Genomic DNA, 15,240 nt, shown 5'->3' with positions numbered 1-15,240 from the left:
GATTAGAGATTTGATATGAACCACATTGGGAAATTCCTTGGATGCATTGAGCGTAGTAATCTGAATGAATCCATTTGGATGGAAGGTGGCCATATTATGAGTCATTATTGAAGTGGTGATGCTTTCTATCAACCTTATCTCCTAGGTGTGAAAATGGACTACTCTGGGAAGTGAAATCAAGCATTACTGAAATAAACTTGATTTCTCCAACCATTGTCACTACAGCCTATAAGGTAAGAGTATGAATGACTTGTGTATTGGTGTGTTGTGGTGTGAGCCACCGTGTGGGGGGCTGCCACCCAGCCAGCCAAGAAATGCCCTGCTGCTGCTCTTATAACATTATATAGTAAACAAATAAGGGTCCCTTTCATCTCGCAGTATCTGGAAAGAAAGAACTGAAACCTTGCCATTAAAACAGGTTTCTATTTCCATGTTTTTCCTTCACTGTCTTTCTGATGGTATCACTCATTATTTTTACTATGGTTATTTTATCCCATAAAATGAAAACTGCAAAGCATAGTTAATTTTTATAGTTATCAAGAGCTTTTACACCACTACCCTCTAACAACTGACTTATTAAAAGCTTATTAAAAGCAACTCATAATTACATAGTAATGGTAGTTGTAGTAACAGTAATAGTAGAAATAATGGTGGTAGTGATACAGTAGTACTACTAGTAGTAGTAATATTAGTAGTAGTAGTAGTGGTAGTAGTAGTTAGTAATACCAATTATCAATATCATATTATTATTATTATTGTTATTGTTATTATTATTATTATTATTGTTATAAGTAGAGTTGGGCGCGACTTTGACTTTGCGGCCGTATCAGGTGCGACTGCGGCTTTGCGATTCTATTTTTGGGCCTCTTCCTAGTGCAACTTGCGACTTTGCCACTCGAATTTTTTCTACCCGGTGCAATCCTGCTAAACAAAGTAAATTTTAGCGCAATAACAGAAACATGATTTTATAATGCAGAGAATTAAATACGTAGTTATTATTTTCTTTATTTATTTATTTATTTTTTTTGTTAAAACAGCCAAAACATATGTATATGTGTGTGTGTAATTCACCTCCTCCTCGGTTGTCTGCTGGTCACCCAACCAGTCTTCCCCATTACGGAGCGAAACGTAAATGCCTTTCTAAAAGTAACCATCGTGCCTTCCTAATGTAACCATTTAGGGGAAGGAGGAGGAGGAGGAGGAGAAAAATGTTTAAGAGAAGAATGAAAAACAGACACATGCAGGCAAACAGACAAGTAGACGGACAGACACACACAGAAAAAAAAAAAAAGAGATATATATATATATATATATATATATATATATATATATATATATATATATATATATATATATATATATAACATTTGTAAATATAACTAATAAAGAAAATGTAATAATTGATAATGCAGAAATGGAAGGAAAATATTCAGTGCAGAAAAATAGAATAAATTCAAAGTAAATGCAAACATAGTGATAAATAAATGTAAAGTACGGAAATTAGAAATTGAAAGAAAAATTGAATCAAGATAAAATACGGGGGGAGAGAGAGAGAGAGAGAGAGAGAGAGAGAGTGTGTGTGTGCGTGTTATTCACCACGGACAGCCAGCCTTACCACTACGGAAAGAGCTTAAAGCTCATACTGACCTTCGGGTAGGACTGAGACCACATCACACACCACATACACTTGGAAAGCGAGGTCACAAGCCCTTGAGTTACCCCTCGTACCTATTTACTGCTAACTGAACAGGGGCTACACATTTAGAGTCACGCCCATTTGGTTTGACGCTCCCGGGACTCGAATCAGGGCCTTCTCGATTGTGAGCCGAGCGTGCTAACCACTACACTACACACAGTGTGTGTGTGTGTGTGTGTGTGTGTGTGAGTGACTACATGTGTGCATGTGTGTGATTGAGTTTGGGTGTTTGTATGTGCGTGTATGTGTACGTGTATTAAGTACCTGTACGGATCTCGTCATCAGCTGAGGGTCTGAGGACAGCATCCAAACATTTATGTAATCAATTATCTGCAAAAGCTGATATTCCGACATTACAATTTCGTTTGACAGAAGATAATGAGAACAATGTCCTGCAACAAACTTTTCATCGTGGCGTGCGTGCTGGTCGCCTTCGTGGGCGGCAAAGGAGACGTACAGCAGTACGTCTCCTACATGGAGATGTGTGGTGCCTCCGTGGAGGGGAGCACCGGGAAGGTGGGGATGGGTTCCGAGGGGGAACCCATCATAATGATGCTGGAGAAAACGATTAGTGATACTGATGATACGGACAAGGTTAGCACAGACAAGATTTTTTTCGTATGTTGTCTGTATGTGGTCATTTATTTATTTTTATTTGGATATATACATGAAAATATGTAAAAATACTTTCTTGTGGATATGAATAGATGGATACCATAGCTTGAACCAATGTACTTTGGCCTCACCATGTAGCACTTACTAACCTAATCACAATAAATGAATTTTTGACGAACCTTTTGGGAGCATTATCTCTCGCGGTCACTTTCCCTTTACCCAAGGGAATGGGTAAAGGGTACAGTAACTGCGAGAGATAATGCTCCCAAAAGGTTCGTCAAAAAATAATTTATTGTGATCAGGTTAGTAAGCGCTACATGGTGAGGCCATAGTACCTGAGGATGGGAAATTAGATCAAGTAAGGAGGGAAGAGATGGTCGACACAGGTGTACTGGATGCACAGTTAAAAAACTTAATTCCGTTAAATCGAGGGTTTACTGTACTTTAGGAATCGTTGTGAGAATTTATGTTGTTAATTATATCACATATATATGATTTACACAGGTTCAAGAGTAAACAATAACAAACCTGTGTGTGGACATCAAGGTCTCATCGTGGACCCAGAAAATGATGATGCTTCACTAAGGTTCGTTATTGTTTACAGTGACCTTTGTAAATCATCTATATTGCTAGGGCCTTTTCTTTTCCTACTTATATCCATTTTATCTTACTATTGATACTATATCCTTGAATGTGATTCATATTGACAGATTTTCTATATTTACTGATAGTCATGGTATCTTTTTAGCTAAGGGGATGAATACATGTATGTTTAATTTGAAAGTTTTAATTTATTGCAATATCTTAGAGGCTGTGCCTTGTGTGGTCTATCCACTTTTATGGTGGAAACAGCCATGATATATAGATAGATAGATAGATAGGTCTTGAATATCCTGCCAAAGAACCTAGTCTTTAAACTGTCAATAATTAATATAACGAAGGAATGTGATGAAAGTGCATCAATAGTGTACATGAGATTTTGTATTGGTACATGAATATTTTCTTAAAATAAAAGGAATATGTTAATGGTAATTTGTATCAAGTCCACGAAAGAAATCTTTTTGTGAATGTATGTGTTATATCAAATGGGTGTGATAATCTAGCCTTATTTACATTAGCCTATACATTGGACCATTGACATATATCTGTGTGTGTGTGTGTGTGTGTGTGTGTGTATGTATATATATATATATATATATATATATATATATATATATATATATATATATATATATATATATATATATATATATATATATATATATATATATATATATATATATATATATATATATATATATATATATATATATATATATATATATATATATATATATATATATATATATATATATATATATATATATATATATATATATATATATATATATATATATATATATATATATATATATATATATATATATATATATATATATATATATATATATATATATATATATATATATATATATATATATATATATATATATATATATATATATATATATATATATATATATATATATATATATATATATATATATATATATATATATATATATATATATATATATATATACACACACACACACACACACACACACACACACACACACACACACACACACACACACACACATATATATATATATATATATATATATATATATATATATATATATATATATATATATATATATACGAGTATATGCTGGAAATATATTGGCCCGCTATTGTTCATTATGTATCCCAAATGTGGGCCGATAATGGACCAATGTAGGCATATTAAGGTAATTAAGGTTTGATTATGGTTGCCATAAATGGTCCTTCATAATGCCAGAATTGGACCAGTAAAGACCGTGGTGCATGCGGATAACGGATTTATATCGGGCCGGTTATGGCAGTGGATTTCTTGGATATCGGCCCTTTACCATATAAATCGGAACGGTGTTTTTGATCCGACATTGGCCCGGTATTCATATGCTTGCAGGGTCATTAGTGATGAGAATGAAACTATTCTTGAAACGAAGGAACCGGATAATACAACCTCGGTAAAGGCATTGATGGCAAAAATGAAGCAGTTCTGGAAACAAAGATGATAACATAACATTAGAAAAAGCAATTGATTATAAGAATGGAACCATTGTTGAAACTAAGGAAGAGAACAGAACTGTGGAAAATCCTGTTGCCGAGAAGAATGAAACCACTGTTAAAACCACTGAGCACAGGAACAAAACGGTACAAACACCTGTTGGTGATAAACACGGGACAGATATAGAAGGTAGTAAAGAGCAGGAGAATAAAATCTTGGATAAGATGGTTGAAAAGAGAAATTATTTGGAAACTAAAGAACAGCTCCTGCTGGGAATCCAGGCCGAGGTCAGGGACTGGCGTGTGAGTCACTGCCTTGGAGCAACAGCGGGACGCAACGAGCCCTCCGCCCCAGCCAACGCCCCAACCTGCCCACAAGAACCAGCCCCAGAGTGTGCCGGCTAGGCCCCGGCCCCAACCAGTGTCTGCTACTGTCCAGCCTGCCCCAGATAACAAGCCCCAGAGTGTGCCGGCCAGCCCCCGGCCCTAACCAGTGTCTGCTACTGTCCAGTCTGCCCCAGATAACGAGCCCCAGAGTGCGCCAGCCAGCCCGCGGGCCCAGCCAGTGTCTGTCCCGGTACATCCTTCGCCCCAGTCTGCCCCTGATAGCCAGCCCCAGGGTGTGCCGGCTAATTCTCGGCCCCAGCGAGTCCAGCCATCGCTCCCGCCGCCCCGGCCCAGCCTCTGTCTGTGCCGGACCGCACGCCTCCGCGGTCTGGGTCCCCTTCTGTAGAGGCGGACCTGGTATTGGATGACATGGACACGGATGAGGAGGAGTGGGTACCCACGACTGCTCGGACACTGGACCGGCTGGAGGCCAAGCTCGCCGCTGTGGGTGCACCAGCAGGTATCGCTGTCCCAGGTTGGCGGCAGCGTTGCCAGATCGTGATGTGCCGAATTCACCAGACATCCATCAAAATTTCACCAGATTTCACCAACATTTTTTATGGTAATGTAAAATAAGTTTTTAATGAAAATTAATATGCATAACATTCTTAAGTCAAAATCTTTATTTCCATAATCTATGACTTTATAAATAATACTGTACTGTACTGTAATAAATAATGTAAAGAAATTACTTGTAAATTTTCCTTTAACACAACAGTAGCTAGGATAAATTAATAAATGCATCTACTTCCTCTTTTCTCGGTAGGCTATATCCAAGAGTTACCTACACATCATACATTTCAGACGTGAATCTTTTGAGCATATCACTAGTAATGTCAAATTTTGTGCAACAGATTCCCTGCATCATGAAATGCGATCGAATGCGCACAATACTATCAATCACTTTGGTTGACATTTGATTTCTGTATTTAGTTTTCACACGTGACAATGCTGAAAATGCGTTCATCATCCGCGTTCGAAACCGGGCATGAGAAGCATGTCAGTGCAAATAATGCTAATTCCTTGTATGGACACTTTCCAGTAGCATTTTCATACATATATTGCAGCCCAGCAGAATGTTTGCGGATCACTTGGAATTTCATGTTCAAAGTTCTTTTCTTCCCTCCACATATGCAAACATATCTTCCTGTATTGTTCTTCGATGTCGCTAACATTTCCAGCAAGCAAATGAGGAAAAGGCAGCTGTGAAAAAGGATATCTTTCTATATGTGATAAAACCTTTTTCAGACAAAGTCCACTCATGCCCTGGAAGATGCCCTTCTTTGTTGGCAGTCGCTTTTCAGTTTCCTCAATCAGATTCATGAGAAACATTTGGCAAGGTTCTTTCAAAGCATGAACATCAGCAGTAAACTTGGCATCTGTATCATGTTCCTTGCAGCATTTAGCAAGTTCCCCTTCAAAATGTGCACCAAAGTCCGTCACTAAGATGCTAAGTTTCTCTCCACGCCTGTTGAAAAGTCTAGTTCTCTGGCCATCATCTCAGGGTCTGGGTTAGCACTCTGGAAATGTGCATTGACCTCAAATTCTAAGACAATGGGAGAGAGGAATGTGTAGTACAGGTACACTGAGTCATACTTCAGCATTTCAAAGATAGTGCGTGCTTTGTACTTCACATCCTGCGACCCTTCTAGCATTGCATCTTTGAAATATGCCTTCAGTTCACCCGAGTTCTGAAGAATTCTTTTGATGACCCGTCCACGAACAAGCCACCTGGTTACAGACGTCTTTAGGAACGGAATGTTTACATGATCTTTATTGCTTTCTTCCTCCTCCATTGTCATTCTCATTCATTTCACGAAAGAGATTCTTGTATGCATGACGCCGTAGTCACCTATTTTGAGACTGCCAATGCCTCCAGTCACATATTATCATCTTATCTGTAGTCAGAAACCACGACTGGCTGGTGTGAATATTTTATCAGGTTGGGTAAAAGCTTACAGTATTTGTGTATATATGCAGCACGTACATTTATAATTTTGCAACAATTATGTAGCATCTTTTATCATGCCAGCATCACCAAGCCATTCACCAAACACTGCAAGTTTTTTAGAACAGTTCATGAAGAATTTCTTTGTAAATATGACAACGAAACACACATGCTGAACGTCCTCCTTATAGCACTATACACATACCCATTTCTCCACAAAATAATGTCTTCCCTGACACATCAAATGAATAATTAATCCTTTAATGATGATTTCTACTGATATTTTTATATCCGTTTACCTTGAAAAGCGTTTTCTTTGGCTGTGGAGGCTCCCGACTGTGGACACGTAGAGTTTTTAACGTCACCCAGCTGGGCACTCACCCGTTTGAATTTGTGTTGATGTAAACACAATACTGGTAGTTGCAAAGTGGCGCCATCCATTCAATTATTCTTGACGTGAACGATATCTATACTTCAGCAGTAATCACTGATCAACTACTTTTCACCAGATTTCACCAGATTTTGTCTGGTTCCAAACTTTTAATATTTATTCACCAGGAAGCTTGAAATTTCACCAGATTTTCTGAATCTGGTGAAAAATTTCACCATCTGGCAACACTGGTTGGCGGTGCCGGAGAGTAAGGACCAGTTGTGCAAGTAATGGTACAATTGTACCAAAATGATACATTTTGACAATGCTCGTACATTCTTACGCCGCTCAGCAAAATTGGTACAAAATAGAATTGTCAGACAAAATTTGATACTTTTTACCGTTTTGGGAACAAATTTGATACTTTTTGGCTGTCCTAGGACAGCATTTTTTTTTTACAAGCTTGGCCAGCCAAAAAAAAAAAAAAAAATATATATATATATATATATATATATATATATATATATATATATATATATATATATATATATATATATATATATATATATATATATATATATATATATATTATAAAATGCATTGCTAGTGAGAGTCTGAAGGAGATAGTGGAACTTTTACAAACTAACAAATATGCAATACTTGTTGATGAAAGTACAGATATATCAACAACAAAGCAGTTAGCCATTGTTGTTAGAGTATTGAACTTTAAAAAAAGAACTGTTGATGATAAATTTCTACAACTGTTGGATGTAGAAGATTCCAGCGCTGAAGGTTTATTTCAGCTTTTAAATAAATTTTTTGAAACAAATGGTATCCCATTTTCAAATATGCTGGGTTTTGCTGCAGACAATGCATCAGTCATGATGGGTGAAATGGGAGGGTTAAAGGCAAAACTCCTTCAGAAAGTACCTGATTTATTTGTAATTGGATGTATTTGTCACTCCTTACATCTGTGTTCCTCAGCAGCTTGCAAAAAGCTCCCCAAAGCAGTTGAGGAATTGTGTAGAGACATACATGTCTACATAAATCATAGCCCAAAGCGGCTCATCAAGTTTCAAGAATTTCAGGAATTTGTTGATGTTGTATCACACAGAATTCTGACTGCTAGCCAAACAAGATGGCTTTCTTTAGAATCAGTAGTTAATAGAATTTTAGAACAATGGCCGGCACTCATCCTTTTCTTCCAAGCAGAAGCCTTGGAAGCTAGTGTAAAGTCTGCTGCAGCAATACTTGATGCCCTTAACAATCCTATTTACAAACTTTATTTCTCTTTTTTAAGTTATGTTTTGCCTATCATCAACAAGATGAACAGAGAATTTCAGAGTGAAACTGTTATGATTCATCTTGCTTACTCCAACATTTGTGCATTTTACAGGACCATTCTAGGTAATTTCATTAAAAGGAATTATATGAAAAGCAAGTCAGATCCTTTTGATATTAACTTCCATGATCCAAATAATTTTTTGCCTGAAAGTGAATGGAATTTGGGCAGTAAAGTTGAAACCCTAATGAATGACCAAAATATACAAAAGAGAATAGGATCAGATTTTAACACTTTCAGAGTTTGTTGTCTGAATTTTTACATTGAACTGTCAGGACAAATTAGTAAGAGGTTCAAAGGCCTAGGTGGTGTATTCCCTCTACTAAAAGCGTGTGACCCTGCTGTTGCTCGCGTAACTGGAGTTAAAAGTTTGGTACCACTCTTTAGTAAATTTCCACAATTGATAAAAGAGTCAGAATATGATCAATGTAATGATGAGTGGAGATCCCTCACTTTTCATGAAGCAGTGGCACCCATCACTTCAAATAACCCAGCTGAGTTTTGGTGTTCTGTCAAGGAAATCAAGAGCAGTGATGGAACACCTATATTTTCAAAGCTTGCAAATTTCATGTTAAATTTACTTGTTCTTCCACACTCCTCAGCTGCAGTTGAAAGAATATTTTCTCAGGTCAAACTTATAAAACAGATCACAGAAATAGACTAAATACCACAACAATGAATGGTCTTTTACTGACCAAAGGAAGTGGCGGTTCTGTGAACTGCTATGAGTGGGAGCCAAGCAGTGCCATGGTAAAGAGTTCTGAAACTGTATTCAGAGAAAAGTGAGATGTAATGTGAAATACGCTCCTCTTCACCACACTCATCACTGATTGACTGCATGGTGAGTTCAACTACTCTTTTATTTCCAGTTACCCAGTTGCCGCAGTAGTTGTCATGCTCTAATGGTGAATTGATTTCTTATGTAAAGCTCAAATTCTACATGTAATAAGAAGTTAACATGCATTTTTATTTTTGGTGTAGTAATGAGAAAATATTTTTTTTATATAGTATGTAAGAACTGCAACTCTCCTAAGCAATGATACTTTCTTTTTCTTATTAAAGTATGTACTGTATTACTGTAATTATTCATACTGATGTTGATATTATTGTGATATATTTACCTACTATATGATCTCATGATTACTCTAGTGATATATTTACATATGTGATGCTTCACCAAAGGTAGATGCACCTATGTATGGGTTAGTGTTATTGATGTGAAGTTGCAAGAAATGACTGCAAAACTTCTATACTATGACAGTATTTTTTCTTGTCATTACTGTAAGATTGATCTCTTATTGATGCTTGAATTATTGTAATGGTATACCATACAGTGTGTGATACGAGTATCTTATTGGTATTCTTGTGAGTAACTTATGTTCTGTGTGCTGATTTTATATCTAAGTCTATGGTGATACAGTATATCTATATGCTCATATTATGGTAGTGCTATATTTACATAGAGTGTATGATGTCTTTTTGATATTCTAGGATAAGTGATTAACTTACAGGCTGTGAGCCTGTGATAATGATTTTTTTTATAGCAAAGTGATGTGAATCTACATGCTCAATATGCTCATATTTTGGTGGTGATATATTTACATACAGTGCATGATATCTTATTAATATTCTAGTGATTAACTTACAGGCTGTTATAATAATGTATATTTCATAGCAAATTGATATTATGAAATGTCTACATAGATTTACTGCATCATACTGGTGTTCCTGCAAATGTTCCTATTTTCTTATATATGATGGATAGATAGGCTGGTAATTACCACACAGTGCTTGAATCTTAAGTGTCTTCATTATATTTCAATATATATTCTATACAATTCTAGTGAAGTTGAAAGATTTAAGTTGAATATATTGTTTCTCATATTTTTTTACTCTCTATATATAAAGATTCCATGTATATTTTGAATAGAATCATGACTGTATTACTTCTAGTGATAGCTATATTTACATACAGCGCATGATATCTTATTGATATTCCAGTGATTAACTTGCAGGCTGTGATGTTGTATATTTCATAGCAGTGATATTATGATATGTCTACATAGATGTACTGCATCATACTGTGTCATACATAGTCAAAGAGCAGGTGTTCCTACAAATGTTCCTAATTTAAACTTAAGAGTTACAGGGAAGAAACCTCACTGGTATCTCTTTGTTTTAAGTCTATATTCACTAATGTCACAATCACACACCCATTAGCGGGTAAATAGATAGTAACGAAGATAATAGCAGTGTCCATCAACCTATATGAGAGTCATAGTGTGTGAGAGAGAGAGAGAGAGAGAGAGAGAGAGAGAGAATTTTTTCTCTCTCTCTCTCTCTCTCAGACACAACTGCCAGACGGCTATGATGATTCCATACGTCGCTTTCAGCCGCAATTAAAGAAAATAATTCATACAGTGACGTAACGCAATAAGTAATTTGATTTAATAGATAGATGATAAATTTGATACATTTTGGTTCCAAATGGTACATTTTGAAGATCACGTGGATACATTTTGATTTTTCCTACTTGCAACACTGGTAAGGACGCTGTGGTGCCAGACGTGTGGCAGGACGTGCTTCACTGACGCACTCTTAACTGACGCACTGCCTCCAGACGCACTCTTAACTCCTTTTTGTCCCATGTTCAGAGGGTGGTCGGCATGACCCGACCCCCTCCCTTGTTGTATACGCTTCTACAACAATAAAGTTATCAATCAATCAATCAATCAATCAGAACAGAACAAAATCTTGCTAACAATCCCTTTTGCTAAGAACGAAGCATTTCTGGAAACTAAAGAGCAAGAAAACAAAACTGTAGAGAAAGTAGTTATTGATGATAAGAACGGAACCATTGTCGAAACGAAACAGCAAGAAAACAATACTGTGGAAAAAGCCGATGATAAAAATGGAACCATTGTTGAAATTAAACAAGACAACAAAACTGTGGAAAAGCATTTATTGATGATAAGAACGGAACCATTGTCGAAACAAAACAGCAAGACAACAAAACTGTGGAAAATCCCACTTGTGATAAGAACGGAACCATTGTCGAAACTAAACACCAAGAGAATAAAACTGAGAAGAAAAAAAAGTTGTTGATAGAAACGGAACCATTGTTAAAGCTAAACAGCAAGATAACAAAACTGTGGAGAAAAATGTTGATGATAAGAACGGAACCATTATCGAAACGAAACAGCAAGACAACAAAACTGTGGGAAATCCCACTGGTGATAAGAACGGAACCATTGTTGAAACGAAACAAGAAGAGAATAAAACTGTGGAAAATGAAGTTGATAAGAATGGAACCATTGTTGAAGCTTAACACCAAGAGAGTAAAACAGTGGAGAAAAATGTTGGTGATAAGAACAGAACCATTGTGGAAACTAAACACCAAGAAAACAAAACTGTTGAGAAAGCAGTTGGTGATAAGAACGGAACCATTGTTGAAACGAAACACCAAGAGAATAAAACTGTGGAAAATCCCACTGGTGATAAGAACGGAGGAGATATTGAGGTTAGCAAAGAGGAAGAGAACAAGCCCTCGCTGCAAGTGATGCACGATAAGATCGGAACGGATAAAACAATTAGTAAAGAGATAGAAAACAAAACATTTGAAAAATCTGTTGTCAAAAACAACGAAACCGTTGTTGAAATCATCAATCAAGAAAACAAAACGGTACAAAAACCTATATGTGATAAAAAAAAAAAAAAAAAAAAAATGAGACATATTGAAGTTTGTAAAGACGAAAAGAACAAGACCTTGGATAAAATTGTTGAGAACAAAGGAAAAGATTTAGAAACTAGAACAGGAGACCAAAGCGTTGCCACCAGTCCCAGGTGCTAAAAGCGAAACATTTGAGGAAACTAAAGAGCAGGAAAACAAAACGATATTTTCGAGGAACGAAACGTATGCAGATACTATAGAATCACATGAGGAAATTGCCTTGCCACCAATCCCAGGTGCTAAAAACGAAACATTTGAGAAAACTAAAGAGCAAGAAAACAAAATGATATTTTCGAGGAACGAAACGGATGCAGAAACTACAGAATCACATGAGGAAATTGCCTTGCCACCAATCCCAGGTGCTAAAAACGAAACATTTGAGAAAACTAAAGAGCAAGAAAACAAAACGGTGTTTTCAAGGAATGAAACAGATGCGGAAACTATAGAACCACATGCGGAAATTTTACCATGAGCGAACATACTCCCGAGAGCGAAACAGAAACTGGCAGAAACGAAAGCGAAAGTGTACGGAACAAATAGATGAATCTAGAAAGCACGATAGCGGAAATTGAAACCACCACGATAGCGATTGAGGAAAAAAACGGAAAGTATTCAGAAATCAAATGAAGATCTCAGTAAACAAACAACATTCTGCAGAACCGAACAGAAGATCTTGAGAAAAAATCGAATGAAATGAAAAGCAAAATACTAGAAGTGGAAAACAAAACGATGCGAATAGAAAAGGAATCAGATGCGATGTTAATGGAGAATGTCATTATGGGGCGAACGACGCTGCGTGTGGAGACAGAAACCAATGAGATTGAAAACAAAGCTGTGGGTTTGAAGGAGACGACCGAGAATCTCCAGAACAAGACAGGAGACTGGCAGGAAGGAACTTTGAGTCTGCAGGCTCAGATTAAAGCTCTACAGAGCAAGATGGCGGATTTAGAGAACATGATGGAAAAAAAATTTGAACATGACTGTAGAAATTGAAGACCAAACATTAGGTCTGGAAAAAGAAACACTGGATTTGTAGAATAAGACAGTCGAATTGAAATTGGACTCAACAGATGCAGAAGCGAACGTCGCAGCTGGAGAACAAGACCACTGGAATGCCTATAGCAAGACAGTAGGCTTGCATAACAAGGTATCAGTCCTCAAGAAGAAAGCTTTGCCTGCAGATGATGATATGTTGTCTCCGAGGAAAAATAGTACACGTGTAAGACAACAACGCCGGCAAACAAAACAACCCTACTACTACTGTGGAAAGACAAACTGCTGCAGTACAACGTATGGCTCAAGAAAGTATGTACAGTAACCGAAAGGGCAATCCACAGTGGCGCTACTGAGGCAGATCTCCTCGGCAGAGAGGCCGAGGAGATCTGAACGAAGGCTCCTCGTCCCTGTCATGGAAAGGAAGGATCTTTTCTTTACCTTACCTTTCCGAACGGAGTGACTTTTTCCCTATGAATGACTTTTCTCTATGACTTTCTAATAATGCAGTATTGTAATATTTAGTCAAAACAAAACGTGTGTTTTCCTTTCTGTCTTTATTGATACATGAATTACTCTCTATTCATCTTATAAACCAAACTTTAGTTTTGTGCCATCATTCATTGAACAGATGATGTGTGTGTGTGTGTGTGTGTGTGTGTGTGTGTGTGTGTGTTTTCCTTCTGTCTTTCATTGTACAGATGGTTATGAGAGAGAGATTACAAGTTCTCTTACTTTATATTCTCATATTCCTTCCATTTTGTTCTTTCTAATTGATTTAATTCTCTCTGCCTCTTTCTATTACAATTACTTTTTTCTTTTCTTTTTCCCTTTTTTCCCTCCTCTTTTTTTCCTTCATTTTATCCTCATTTGCTTTATCATGATCCACCTCCTCTCTCGTCCTTCATTTTATCCTCCATTGCTTTGTCCCCCTCCACTTCTTATATTTCCTCTTTCCCTTTTTATTTCTCGTGCCTCTCCTTTTCCTTCTTTTTTTCTACACCCACAGCAAGGATACAGTGAAAACAAAACCACATTTTTTCAAGTTGATTTTATGCTACCCCCAAAAAAATACACACACACACACACACACACATTTGGGTGTGTCTCCTTTCACGTGTAATCCCTGTTCACCTAGCAGTGAGTAGGTACGGGATGTAAATCGAGGGGTTGTGACCTTGTTGTCCCGGTGTGTGGTGTGTGCCACACACCGGGCACACTCAGGCCTATCCGAAGATCGGAAATAATGAGCTCTGAGCTCGTTCCGTAGGGTAACGTCTGGCTGTCTCGTCAGAGACTGCAGCAGATCAAACACACACACACACACACACACACACACACACACACACACACAGTCACTTACATAGTACTTACATACCATCACCTGACCATCTTAGTAGTAGTAGTAGTAGTAGTAGTAGTAGTAGTAGTAGTAGTAGTAGTAGTAGTAGTAGTAGTAGTAGTAGTAGTAAGTGAACAAGTGCTTTACAAACCCCCAATACATTTTAGCACTCTTTTAGCACAGCAGACTCCAAGAAGCAGTGGAAATTCAATGTAATCTTTCCTTTATTTAGTAAGGAATAGAACACACATCATTGGTTTTATTCTGAGCAACTCCCAAACACTCTGAATGCCCTTGACACACAGTAATACCATAGAGAACACAATGGAACACAAGGAAAGAATGATGTCTGTCTTGTTGCCTTCCCGGCTCATAAAGAACATAATAGAACATGGGAAGAATGAATGTTATGTTCTTTGCCAATCTCACAGGGAACATGACAGAACACAGATACACAATGGAACACGGAATGAACGAATGCTGTCTCTTGTTCTCTTTCTAGCTCAAAGAGAACATAATAGAACATGGGAAGAATGAATGTTATGTTATTTGCCCAACTCACAGGAAACATGATAGAACACAGATGCACAATGGAACACAAGGAACGAACGAATGCTGTCTGTCTTGTTCTCTTCCGAGCGCATAAAAAACATAAAAGAAAATAGGAAGAATGAATGTTGGTCTTGTTCTTTGCCCAACTCACAGGGAACATGATAGAACACA

Source organism: Portunus trituberculatus, chromosome 48 (genome assembly GCF_017591435.1).
Source record: "Portunus trituberculatus isolate SZX2019 chromosome 48, ASM1759143v1, whole genome shotgun sequence".
In the NCBI taxonomy this organism is placed as follows: domain Eukaryota; kingdom Metazoa; phylum Arthropoda; class Malacostraca; order Decapoda; family Portunidae; genus Portunus; species Portunus trituberculatus.
This window is presented reverse-complemented; position numbering follows the sequence as displayed.